The sequence below is a fragment of the Palaemon carinicauda genome, chromosome 33 (genome assembly GCF_036898095.1).
Source record: "Palaemon carinicauda isolate YSFRI2023 chromosome 33, ASM3689809v2, whole genome shotgun sequence".
Taxonomy (NCBI): Eukaryota; Metazoa; Arthropoda; class Malacostraca; order Decapoda; family Palaemonidae; genus Palaemon; species Palaemon carinicauda.
Window position 1 is genome coordinate 19,463,524 of NC_090757.1, and position 342 is coordinate 19,463,865.

The 342-nt window shown below is 36.0% G+C and overlaps 1 protein-coding gene across 2 annotated transcripts in view; it reads right to left on the reverse strand.

Annotated features, from left to right (window-relative positions):
• LOC137626081 (uncharacterized) overlaps window positions 1-83 on the reverse strand; it is a 277,984-nt gene extending 277,901 nt beyond the window's left edge. For both annotated transcript variants that reach the window (XR_011040979.1, XM_068357164.1), the window contains exon 1: window positions 1-83. This exon is cut by the window's left edge and continues 205 nt beyond it. The gene's annotated coding sequence lies outside the window, so the exon portion shown is untranslated.
• Window positions 84-342: the final 259 nt, after the last annotated feature.

The following is a 342-nucleotide window of genomic DNA, read 5'->3' on the forward strand; positions in this document are numbered from 1 at the left end:
AGATTTGGGTAATCACTCACAAAAATTATAACTTTCAAAGTAAGACTACAATTTCACAAGCCAAGACTTCAGAGCTGCTTCGAGGAAACTGACAAAATGAGCCGGCTCACGATGAAGTTCACGGCCACGGCTCAGTTTTCAAAGCTGCGTTGGTGCATAGGCTATTGCTTATCCAACTGTTCACCAATTTCAAATAGCAATTTACCTACTTCAGAAACTACAGGTAGTACTTAAATAAGAAATTACAGGCGAGTCCTCGCCTTTTATTTTCATTTTTAACAAATATTGTCATGAAAGCTATTCTAATTGAATTTTTTGGATATGAATCCTCAATATTTCTTA